The 12,616-nt window shown below is 43.3% G+C and overlaps 1 protein-coding gene across 4 annotated transcripts in view; it reads right to left on the bottom strand.

Moving 5' to 3' along the window:
- LOC135911255 (tetracycline resistance protein, class H-like) overlaps positions 1–12,616 on the bottom strand; it is a 117,304-nt gene that overhangs the window by 104,336 nt on the left and 352 nt on the right. Inside the window, exon 1 of one of the 4 annotated variants that reach the window (XM_070525294.1) lies at positions 12,581–12,602. The exons of the other annotated variants lie outside the window; for them this stretch is intronic. The gene's annotated coding sequence lies outside the window, so the exon portion shown is untranslated. Of the gene's footprint in view, positions 1–12,580; positions 12,603–12,616 lie in introns of those variants that run through there. 4 annotated transcript variants of the gene reach the window in all.

Raw genomic sequence — 12,616 nt, 5'->3', positions numbered from 1 at the left:
TTTACTTTATTCAGGCAAGTGCCACCGAGGGCGTAAGTCAATTCCAAAGGCTTCTTTTTTGTTGTAAAGGACATGCATACAGATTTACTGGTGTTAATTGACATTTGCCATTCTTTACACCAATTGGACACCAAATCGAGTGCTCTGTTTAATAATAAGTGGTCTGCGTAACTGACAATTTCTTCATAAATAATACAATCATCCGCGAAGAGCTTAATGTCACATTCAATGTTAGCAGCAATGTTGTTGATAAAGGTCAAAAATAGCAATGGGCCCAGTACTGACCCTTGGGGAACACCGGAGGTGACTGCTACAGACCTGGAAGGGGTGCTATCTACAATAACGTGCTGTGTTCGATGTGATAAGAAGTTCTTTATCCATGCAGTAATCTGACCGTCCCCGATAGTAGCCTCTAGTTTCGCAACTAATTTTACCTGGCTTACACAATCAAATGCTTATCATATAAAGTTTAGAATGGCAGCCTCCTCGACCAATTAATACCGCTCTATACCTTCATGACCAAATCATAAATATGTGCCATCTGCTACGATGGCAGAGTGGAAAAAAAAAGCACTTTTTCTCTAGTCCTAATGGCCATAGCAGATGGTGCCACTATTGTTAAAGTATGCTGCAATAAAACATATTTAGTGCTTGATCTCATATGAAGACACAGGTGCTGCATCTATAAATAATACCAAACAATACCCACTGCCAAATGGCATGTTTAAACAACATTTTATAGCAAATGATAGTGCCCAGAAAAGCGCATCTGTCTGAGTGATGCAGTGTGCTCTAGTACATTACGTCTACTGCGGTTGGATTAAAACTTATTACGTTCTTGCTTGAATTTGATGTTCAAATGCATGCAGCCGACAATGCAAAGTGTTTGAAAACTATGAGAAAATATTCTGATTTTCAGATAGTGACTGTTCAATTTGAGGACAAAATTGATTAGGATAATCAATTCATTATTTGAAAGTTTTGAATAATCACACATCCTTAAATATCCACTTACCACCTTGCATAGTAGTGAGGTAGCTTATCCAGTTGTGCACTTACAGTAACCTCTGATATCATAGTCCTGATTCGTGCATGGTCTGTTTTCTTGATGTATTCTACATAATTAGCGATGAAGGTGGCCGAATAAATGCATGCATATTTAGACTTTATTTTTTTACTTTCTTGTGACTGTGTTTTTTGTGTGTGCTATTTATTTATAACCATGAGATGTGTCCATTTCTTTTTTTCTATGCCGTTGTTTTGATGCAACATCTTGCCACATCTTAAAGGTTTGTTACATGACGTAAAGCGTGAAAGAGGCAGAATGGCACATTATCAACAAGTGCGTAACACTGTCATCAGTTAGTATGTTATAAAATATTAGGTTGAAAAGCTTTATCTGCACTAGTGATTAGGTGGTTTATTGGGGCAAGATCAAAGTTGAAATTAATATTCACTATATCATCCAAGATTGCATGAACCGTGGACTTCTCACAAAGGCTTTTTTCTGTGAAACGTGGGGCCCTTATACAGAAAATGGAAGTTCTTTTTGTGACAGGTTCACATCCTTAAACAATATGATGACATCATTTAGGCAGCTGGCCTACTTTAGCGATATCGACCTTGTTTTTGCACCAATGCAAACATAACATTCATTTCTGTGATGATGACAAGCAATCTCATGCATTTAGTTTCATATTTATAAGCAGATGTAGACATTACAGAAAAAAGTAACTGATAACAATTACAATTATTTAATTCAATTATGTAATTTATTACAGTTACCAATTACTGCCCCACAAAAGCAATTAAGGAATAACTCAAAATAATCAATTATGTCCAAGTTCCTTTCTTTCGATTTTTATTAATATTGCATTGATACAGTAAACAGATGAGCTGGCCTGGCACTTTCAGTGCGTCCTCTGCAGCCCTTCATATGTTGCTCGACTCTTTTGTTACCATGCCTATATAAATCAATCAATCTTAACTAAAGTTTTTTCTATGTGCTGTAAAAAATTTTCGTTGGAATTCTACTAGCAGTGTCATGCAGTGTCTGAAGTGGCGACTGAACTTAACTATTTGTTAGATTTGGCTATTTCTGGCAGATTAGGGAGCCTGTAAAAATAAAACTTTGACTGGAGATATCGTCGAAGCTAGCCTCCAGTGCTCTTAGCGCTTCAATATAACAACGCAAAATCTGTGCTTTGGTCGACTTGGCAACATAATCTTCTAATGACAGCAGCTGCGAAGGCACAGACGCTTCTCCCAGTAACTGAGCATTGGACAACCTGAGTAACTTCTCCCAGGTTGTCCAATTTTTCAACCCCATGCCTAGGCTAGTTTAACAATGTCACAGACAATAGTAGATGCTGATGAGTTCCGTGTTATTTAGATAATTTTGTTTGACTGATATCAGGTGCAATTTTATTTTTCAAACCATGAGTTGGACTAATCAGCGTTTCGACAGTGTGTGCACAAATTATTACGAGCAATCCTTCCCGTCGTGTGGGTTTTCACTCGCATAAGAGCACTCAGTCGATTTCAGACCGACCTTCAACCGAAGCTTGACAAGCAGTCTAATCTCTTACATGTTAAACACTGCCTTTGCAAGTGCCCTTATTCATTGGTGTACAATACTGTGCAACACTCCTTTACAGTACACTACATCATTATTGTACCACACTGTACTGGAACTAAACAAAGCATGTGGAGGCTCCACCACTAGTTGAACGCATACAGACCACATTGCTTGCACAGAAAAGTTGATTGAACGCAATAATAAAGTATGGGGGGGCTTCAGCACGCTATCTGACCTAAAAGCCATTGCGTTGCAAGCCTAAAGAATCCAGCAAAAGGATGAGCAAGGCACATGCTGCAATGAGTAAAAAGAAATGCTCCCTGTATAAAAGCAATTTACCTACTTGCACATTTGCAAAGCTACTGCTTTCCCACATAGCATGGGCATCACTATGGCTAGTATTGACACCGACAAATCTTCATAGTAATTTTTTTCCCCGTGATCTGACTTACAAAAGTTGAGAACTAGGAGCCAGATGCATATCTTATGTTTTTCAGATTTTTTTTTGTCGTCAGAACTAATACAAAAAATAGTAAATCATTACGTTCATTAACGTTCCTTGAAGTTTCCCATTAAAATTATCAAAAAGTGGCTTTGCAATTATTACTGCTTTACATCCATTCAAAACACCAGTGATCTGGTTATAATATTATGTGCCACATATACGTGAAGACAACTGCATCCTCAAATTAAACGTTAAAACCAAAAATGAGCACATTTCGAACGGTAACAAAAAAAGTCAACTATCTACATTAACAATTTGTTTTAAGAAGTTTTGGTGGTCATCGTACTACGTTTTAGTTCTGAAGACGTCAGCAGTGACATTGAAAACTCGCTTGAGGAGGGAAAATAGAGGGAACGATAGGGAGGTTAGCCAGTTAGCTCGTTATGTGCACTGGGTGTAGGGCAGTGTTGTAACATATAAGAATCTTGAGCACAAGATTGCAATTACTCAGCCTCTCGGTCCTCTGTGAAGTGCAGCCCTTCATTGTTGCTGGGACTTGGAGAAGAAGCTCTTCGTAAGGCCAATGAAAAGCTGACAATAGTCCATATGCGATTTCCTGGCATTAACATCCTAAGTGGCCTTTGCTATATAGAAATACCAGCACCGGTTCAACGAGGAAAGAGATATTGAGCCCCCTGGTTTGCCTGCTGGAACATGAGCAGTTGCCAGGGTGCCGTGTGGCACGATCTCAGGCGTTCTCTGTAGCTTATGCCAAATTCAGGTTCTCAAAGCTGCATCCCCTTTTACAGCTTGTCTTGTCAATAAATTAAGTGGTTACATGTAATCACTTACTAGAAAGAAGCAATTGAGTTATAGTGAACATTACCGAGTAGTCACAACTCAGTTACGGTGTGGTTAGTGATGTGTACTGAAGAGCTGAAGGGAAGAAGTTGCTCAGGTGGTTATCACCATTTTCAATCGCGCACTTGGGGCTTCGAACTCCGTGTGCTGGTTGGGCACTATCAGGCTCACAAGGATGACGCAAAGGTCCCACACTTCTGTTGGCACCCTGCAAGAAGTTTCCACTGCAAGCACCTGCGATGTGCCTACTTGCAAGTCCTCACATACTGCTCTGCACCTGTGTTCACTGCAATGGCATGAGGGAGTGGTCGACAACTTTGCATGCATTGCACATAGGTCTAGGGCACGTTGTGCCATGTAGAAACACTTCAGATGACGGACATCTCTAATGTTGCACTGTTGACCGGGCACGGTGGCACCATAGGCATACGGTTAACAAATTGCCCGTTCTTCTACATTTTGCAGTTCCTCTTCGGCCTGCTGCTCGGCGCAGGAGATGTGCACCTTGGAACTACCAGGACTGTTCCGACTGCAGTGGACCGGCATGCAAGAAACGACCAAGTGCCGATGCTGCCCACATGGATCTTCCACTAGCAGCTGCATCAGCTTACCGGCACATGCGCCTACCCATCTCTTGTAGAGCGCCAGCCAGCATCTGCACCGTCTACGGCTATACATGCGTTCTACAAGGGACCTCCTGTCACTGGGCATGGTGGCACCGTTGACATGCGGTTCACAAATTGCCTGTCCATCTACATTTTGCAGGTGAGAAACCGGTTTGGAAAGTGCATCTGCTCAAGTAATCGCTACCTGGTGGTGTTGCTGTGCCCATGGCATTACAGAGCTGTGTGTGAGTCGTGCATGACACATTTTAAGAAGGTAGTGTTGATTGGTGGAGACAATGAAAGCAACTCCCGTCCTCAACTCGAGGAAATAGCCAAAAAACTTACCAAAATGGCTTCAGACATTAAAGATATCAAAGAAAAGCGACTAGCGGATATAGATAGCAAGCTCGACGACATTGGGAAACTAGAAGCTGAAATCAGCGCATGCCATACAGAAATAGCTTGTATGAATAAGGTAATTAAGAGTCTTGAAGCAAGAATAGATGACCCAGAAAACTGCAGCAGGAGGTCAAATCTAATCGGTTGTGGTCTACCAGAAATAGAAGAAGAAACAAGCGAAGCACTAGAAGAGGCTGTAAACGAGGGAACAATCACAAATATCCTTGAACGCAAACCTGTGGCCATTGAGCGCATACCTCGCTTAGGAAGAGGAGGACCAAACAAGACGAGGCCATTCATATTTAAGCTACTAGACGCAAGAGATAAAAGTGCCATACTGAAGAATGGCTTCAACTTGAAGAACTCAGAGCTCTTGATAGCGAAAGGTTTTTCACTAATACTTAGAGAGACGCGAGAAAAAAAAATCTGAGACAGTGCTAAGCAAAGCCGCTAAAATAAACACAGAGTGTCTTTGGCGCACAACAAAGTGTTCATTATCAAATGTGTTTTCATCTGGGATGATGAAAAGAATGACAGGGTAGAAATAAAGAAGCATGACAAAATGGAGCAAAAAATGAATGAGAATAAAAACAACATTCTGACATGCATCTTACTTCTAGACTACAAAATATCCGTACAAACTGCAGCCCAAACTATAATCAATTTCGACAAAGCAGACGACGCCCACATACAAACCTATTTAGCTCACGAATTCTAAGAGTTTTCAGCACTGACCTCGGATCCTTTGACTGATCTAAATGTTGTCTAGTTGCGTTTTAAAGACATAGTGTCATACTGTGTAACGAATTTTATTCCTGTTAAATTGAAGAAAAGAAAGAAAAACATTTAAACATAGCCCGTGGATAACTTGGGAAGTAATACACGCAAAACGGCATCTCAAAAGGTTACGAAAAGTTAGCAAAGGAACAGGCAATAACCCATCTAACACCCCTAGGCTAGCGCTTGCTGCAAAAAACATGAAACAGAAATCCAAGGAAGCAAAACACCTCTACTTTAACACTGTGCTTGCCAGCTTCCTAAAAAACAACCCACATAGATTCTGGAACCACTTTCGCTGAAAAAACACTCACAATTCAGCTCCTGTCAAGTGAAAAAGCCAATAGATATAACCAATTCTTTCGTTCGTTCTTCACAAAAGATAACGGCGTCATGCCAGACATAGCTCCACAGACTGTTTTTACTATCAACCCACTCATTATCACAGATGCTGGTGCTCTTAATCTCCTGCTTGTCCTAGACATTTATTTTAAAAAAGCATATGGCCCGGACAATATACCCACCCAATTTCTTAAAAAGTGGTGCAGCAGATACCTCGACCTTATTTTCTGTAAATCCCTCTCGACATCAAAACTACCCAAAGATTGGAAAATAACTCAAATTGTTCCGACCTACAAATTTGGAGATAAATCCAAGGAATCAAATTTCAGACCAATATCATTAATGAGCACAGCATGCAAACTACTTGAACATATAATTTAAAAACATTTAACTCTTCTTTTTTTTAGATGAGGGCATTCTGTCCCCAAATCAGCACGGTCTTCACGGAAGTCTATCGATCATAACACAGTTAACCGTCATCCACAGTCTTGCACTAAGTATTAACAATCACAGCCAAACCGACATAATCCTACTTGATTATTCTAAAGCATTTGACTGTGTTTGTCACACCAAGCTAATAACTAAACTAAAAATGTTATCGCAGCTGGAGAAATTGTTGCTTGGGTTTGTGGGTTTTTGTTTAGTAGGTCTCAGTTTGTTCTATTCAAACACATCGCATCAGATACAGTACTAGTTACGTCAGGAGTGCTCCAGGGTTCCATGCTCAGGCCCTTGTTGTTTCTCGTGTATATTAATGATATTGACACATGTACTTGTTCATCTTTATTGAGTGAACACGTTTCACCGCCTAACAAATGTTATCGCACAGCACTGGACGCGCCTACGTGTATCGGAAGTTTCTGGAATGTTATCAATGGTTCCATCCGCTGTCTGTCGCTGAACCGTGTGTAATCTGATTTCATGTATGCGAATGACATGAATGACACAAATGGTGTAGAATATTGTGGAAGACAGGTGGGTCCCGGCGATTACTCTGGAACATTTGACGACTGATGTATCAAGAGCAGATGTGTTTGACCCGCTGATCAGATTTCCGACAATCACCGACTGTGTTTGCTGCTATCGCTGTGCTTTAAGTGTAACTCGCCTTTGTGAGCACAAGTTCGCCCAATAAGACACTAGCTTTGCCATTCACCCTTTTGCTTTATTCACTGTCACTGCCACGTGACATCTGGTGGAGGTGCTAGTGCGTTCATGTACCGAGCGCCCCCGCAAAGCTGTGATCCAAGTCCGAACCACGAAGAGAACGTCGCCGTCGCCAAGGACCAGCGAGCTAGCCCCAGGCTGAAAGGACTGCCCTCAGAGCATGGACGTTTGTTTGAGACGACCAGGAAGATCGTTACCAAGTCAATTACCACAATACCAGCACCAGCGTCCCCCATCGTGCTTCAACAGCCTAGAGAGTCGCCTACCTTCCGAGAAGCTTCGTTGGAGGATCCAGAAAACTGACTGGAGACTTTCGAAAGGATCTCTGTTTTCAACAACTGGACTTCTGAGGACAAGATGTGCCACATGTACTTTTCCTTGGAAGATGCCACGAGGACGTGGTTCGAGAACCGGGAGTCGACCCTTACAATGTGGGAGCTGTTAAGAAGTAACTTCCTGCGGACCTTCATGAGCATTGTCTGGAAGGAAAGGGCCAAGGTTCTATTGGAAGCCCGAGTGCAGCTACCAAATGAGAATGTTGCCATCTTTACAGAAGAAATGAGCCACCTATTCCGCCACACTGACCCGGAAATGTCAGAGGAGAAGAAAGTGTGCCTACTGATGCATGCTGTGAAGGAGGAACCTCTCGCCGGAATGGTACGAAGCCAACCAATCAGCATCGACGCGTTTTTTCGTGAGGCCACCAGCATCGAGAAGACACTGGAAATGCAGAACCGGCCATTCAACCACCGCACGATCTCAACAAACTATGCCGGAGTTGAGTCACTGGCCACCAACGACCTGCGTGAAAGTATAAGAGCGGTCATGCGGGAGTAGCTACAGAAGCTGTTCCCTTCATCACAGCCCCAAGTGGCTTCGATTGCCGATGTTGTACGTGAGAAGCTCCAACATCAACTCCAAGTAGCCCCTGAATCGCCGCAGCCTCAGCCGCAACATATCACGTACGCAGCTGTAGCTTGTCGTCACGTCCCCCCTCCGCGCCCACGGTAGGGCCCAGTGACACCAGAGTTCCGTCACCCACCACCGCCACCAGCACGCGAACGCATCGCCCCATGCAGCAATAAAAGGAAGACTGATGTTTTACGCGCCCTCGACCACAGTCCGCTTTGCTATTACTGTGGAGAAGCTGGGCACATCTACCGTCGATGCTCTTACTGCGAGATGGGACTGTGAGGGTTCGCCATCAACGCACCGCGCCCACGGCAGGGTGAACGCCCATGTGACATTGCCAACTATCTCGCTGCCACACAGTGAAGCCCTCGACAACCATCCCATTCGCCGTCACCAGCCCGCTACCTGTTGCCACAGCGCCGTCCGTACACTGGCCCAACCCGGGGCTGGTCTGTCAGCCCCATACCCGGAAAACTAAAGGCAGCAACCAAGGGAGGTGCGGTTGCTATTTGTAGAACTGACAAAGACCCTCCGCCGCCAACAAAGACACCGAGAAGACTTTTTCAACGACATATCAACGACATATCAACGAGACGACGCCATCCCGACGAAGCCTGAAAGTCAAGAATACACCGAAGAGAGACAACCTGACGATGCAACATTCCAACTTCAGTTCAACAAAACATAGCTGTGACCCGACACCAAGACCTAACTGGAACACAAGATAAAGAACCACCGATCTCGACGTGCTTCTCGACGGCCACACAGTCACCGCCTTAGTGGACACGAGCTGGCTACTCGGTCATGAGTGGACCCATCACCGCCCATGGGAAGGCCCTCAAATTGGGACCGCTGGAGGACACTTAACGCCAAATGGAATGTGCACCACAAGAATTACCGTTCATGACCGGACTTACCCAGCCAGACAAGCCACAGGAGGACAACTGCCTACCAATCGCAGACGAATGGTCTCACGAAACGCCTGAATGAGACCTTCGTTAACATGCCAGCAATGTGCGTCGGGGTCGAGCAAAAGACCCGATATGCCGTTCTGGCGTACATAACCTTCACTTACAACACGGTGGTGCAAGAAACAACACAGATCACGCCGTTCAACCTGGTTTATGGCAGGAATCCGAGGACTACTCTCGATGCCATGCTGCCGCACGGGTGCGACGAAGAGAATCTTGATGTCACCATCTATCTCCAGCGTGCCGAAGAAGCCCAACAGCTCACCCACCTGCCGACACTACAACCTTCGACGAAGCTACGTCGAGTACCAGCCCAGCGACCATGTTTGTGTTTGGGCCGCAATTCACCGATGAGGATTTAGCGAGAAGCTTTTATGCTGCTATTTCGGACCCAAGATCATCCGACGCATTGGCGCACTCGACTATGAGGTCGTACCAGACGGTATTTCGCTATCATATCGGCGCCACTCATGACCTGAAATAGTCCCCGTTATGCGACTTAAGCCGTTCTACGAACGCTAATGAATTAACGAATGCTAATGAATGAGCTGACCTTTAGACTTTTTTGGACTTTGTTCCTTTTCGTTGTTTTGTTAGTTTTGGTTAATAAGTGTCCTTCTATGTTCCACTTTCTTATGTTTGTAGCATTGGGATGATGTTTTTAAGAGGAGGGTAATGACACATGTACTTGTTCATCTTTATCAGGAGACCATGTTTCAGCGCCTAACAAATGTTATCGCACAGCACTGGACACGCCTACATGTATCGGAAGTTTCTGGAATGTTATCGATGGTTCCATCCGCTGTCTGTCGCCGAACCTTGTGTAATCTGATTTCATGTATGTGTGACGCGAATGGCATACAACTTTGTGGAAGACACGCGGGTCCCAGTGATTAATCTGGAACATTCAACGACCGATGTATAAAAAGCCGACATGTTTGACCCGCTGATAAGATTTCTGACAATCACCGACTGTGTTCGCCGATATCATTGTACTTTATGTGTAACTTGCCTTTGTGGGCACAAGTTCGCCCAATAAAATACTAGTTTCGACATTCACCGTTTAGCTTTATTCCCTGTCACTACCATGTGACAATATAATTACTAATATAGACTAAAATAAAGTTATTCATGGACGACCGTATCATTTATAGAGAAATTAAAAACGATCAAGATCACTACTTCCTTAACAAATTCCTTAGTGCTATTAGTCAGAGCGCCTTAGTGCTATTATTACTTGGTGCTCAGACTGGCAGGTGACAGTCAATGTAAAAATGAACCTTCACACTTTTGCTACACTATAAATGGCACAGCTTTGACTAAAGTACAGGAACATAAATATCTAGGCTTAACAGTAATGTTAGACCTAATGTGGAACTGGCATATTGACCACGTTACTTCATCTGCTATGCAAAAATTATGTTTGCTTCGCAGATCACTTCAACTTGCCCTCTTGTTAACAAAACTCTTAATGTACAAAACATTCATTAGGCCGATCCTCGAATATGGAAACACTGTATGGTTTGACGTGATAGTTCTGCGGAAACTCGCAACACGGAGAGAAGTAATTGACTATGGGAAAATCAGACATCCACCCATTTGTAACATTGCTACAACGGAAACCCATATGGGTTCCTCGAATGAAAAGTCTCGCAGTTGGAGAGAAATTCGTCCTGGTTCGAGACCCAAACCTGGACTCCCGGGTTAGTCACATTACCTTATTTACTTCCTTTGTAGCAACTGCTACGAATGGTTGGATGCTTCATTTTCCCTTAATCAACTGTATGGTTTCCTCATACCCAGACCAACACAAAGAAAATAGAAACAGTACAAAGGAAGGCCATTCGATTCATCCATAATAAATTTAAACATGAAGACTCTCCTACTAACCTTCTAGCTATTTCTGGGCTCCTTACATTAGAAACACGAGTGAAACAGGCACGTTTAAAATTTCTTTACCAACTCCTGCATAATTATTTCAATTGACATTTCAAATTATATTTCTTATTTACAAAGACGACCTACCAGGCACAAACATACAAATGCTTTAGTGGAGTATAAATGTAACAACGTGTTTAGACATTCCTTTTTTTCAGTTGCCATCCGTGTATAGAATACGTTAGCACCTCTCACCACTAACGCTGAGTCACTGTCTGAGTTTGAATTAAACATCGATAAAATCTGTTAGCATGTTAAAATTGCTAGTGGCATTATATGATAATGCAAACCAGCATGTACCTGTGCCTTGTGTATACAGTCATGTACGCAGCATAGAAAGTTTAAAATGCTATTTTATTCTATCATGAAGATTAGCACGTACTTGTATTTGGTGTATATATATTATGTAGTGTAAATGGCCTATGAGCAACGTGCAGGTTGTTACACATTTCTTGTTACATATGTGTTGCACATTTTTTGTATCTGTACATATATATAGTGCCCCCCTGCTATGGTCTCAGTAGAGACTGGCAGTATTGTAAATAAATAAATAGTCACTTTGTTCGTTGACTGTGATATTTAGGTCAGTTGCCTGTGTCATTTATATGTCTACATGTATGCTTGTGCTCCGCATATTGTCAAGAAGTATTTTTTTATGCGTATTGTACCCCGCTGGCACGTCTGAGGTCCTGGGCCCGCACTTCCCATAGCACGAGTAAACAAAGTAATCATTAAATTACAATTATCAAAATGTATTTGATTACAAGTAATTAATTAATGTAATTCGTTACGTAGATGTCTATAAGCCAGCTGGCAGTCAGCCGCTCTTGCTGCTGCACTCGCGAGAGAACGCCTGCTTCAGACACAAATTGTCACGACCCGGCGTGACAATTTTCGACAAACGCAGGCTTCGTCGTCATGCGTAGCATCTGGATTGCTTCTAAATTAGCAATGGGCCTGGGCGCGCTCGCCTACATTCCGTGCTTTACGCAACAGCCCGTAGTCACAGTTGCGTGCATCACAGGTGAATGAACATGCTACCCCGAGTTTCTTGTTCATCAGTAGTGTCTAGAATACGTCGTGCCCTTGGCGACTCACGAAGTGCGGAACGCGACTTTCGGAACGGTAACTCGATCCGTAAGAAAGACGCGAGAAAAGCCCCCCACAGAAGCATTTGGTTGGCCGCGATTAACGGTATACACTGTGTTCTGCGCATAGATTGGAATTTCACTGTCCCGGCCCACACTGCCGAAATACAAACGCTCCCGACTACGACGTGTTTACGGTTCTGTATCGCTGCGCACAGATGCCGGTAGACGGGAAACGTAAACGAACACGAAATGCCACTTCACGGTGATTCGAGGTCCCCGTTTTTTAACGGTTGCTCACAAGCGAAAAAAAAAAACAAACTCAGTTTACATGTCCAATTTATGTCCTGCATACACGTTAAAATGTAGTCGAAAACTGACATAACCCGTGAAAATGATCGCTCCCTTATCTCGTCTGTGCGTGCCGTGCATGCGCTGTAGCCAAAAAAAAAAAAAAAAACACGGTTGTTTACCAAGACCGCACCTAAGTTACGTACGATCTGATTATTTCGGTGAACAAGGCACAAGACGGC

Source organism: Dermacentor albipictus, chromosome 9 (genome assembly GCF_038994185.2).
Source record: "Dermacentor albipictus isolate Rhodes 1998 colony chromosome 9, USDA_Dalb.pri_finalv2, whole genome shotgun sequence".
NCBI lineage: Eukaryota > Metazoa > Arthropoda > Arachnida > Ixodida > Ixodidae > Dermacentor > Dermacentor albipictus.
Note: the sequence above shows the minus strand (reverse complement) of the source record. Positions and strands in the feature narration are given on the sequence as shown.